We start from the raw sequence: 394 nt of genomic DNA, 5'->3' as shown, positions 1-394 counted from the left end.
TGTTTTCCCGCCAGCGACACCAACTAAAATAACCTGCATCCAGAACACACACACACACACACACACACACACACACACACACACACACACACACTTTTAGGCTGCCGCTATTATGTACCCCAGAAGTAAGTGGGACTCCATTAAAGGACAATCTCTGGAGGTAGCTTAGCGTGGCGGCGGGCGGGGGGGCTTTAGCTCTTGTAGTTATCAACGTTCCCGCGGGCCACCACCAAATGATCCACCTGTCACCATCCGCCACCTCCCACTGATCCCTCCCTGCCGCCCCCTGTCCTGCCTCTCTGCTCTCCTCCCCACCGCGTCCCTCCCCCCTACCCTGGGCTGCTGTGCTCAAGATGGTAAAAATGTTATTGTCGTAAGTGAATTGTTGCGACCA

This window comes from Homarus americanus, unplaced genomic scaffold, assembly GCF_018991925.1.
Source record: "Homarus americanus isolate GMGI-L3 unplaced genomic scaffold, GMGI_Hamer_2.0 scaffold30535, whole genome shotgun sequence".
Classification (NCBI taxonomy): Eukaryota; Metazoa; Arthropoda; class Malacostraca; order Decapoda; family Nephropidae; genus Homarus; species Homarus americanus.
Note: the sequence above shows the minus strand (reverse complement) of the source record.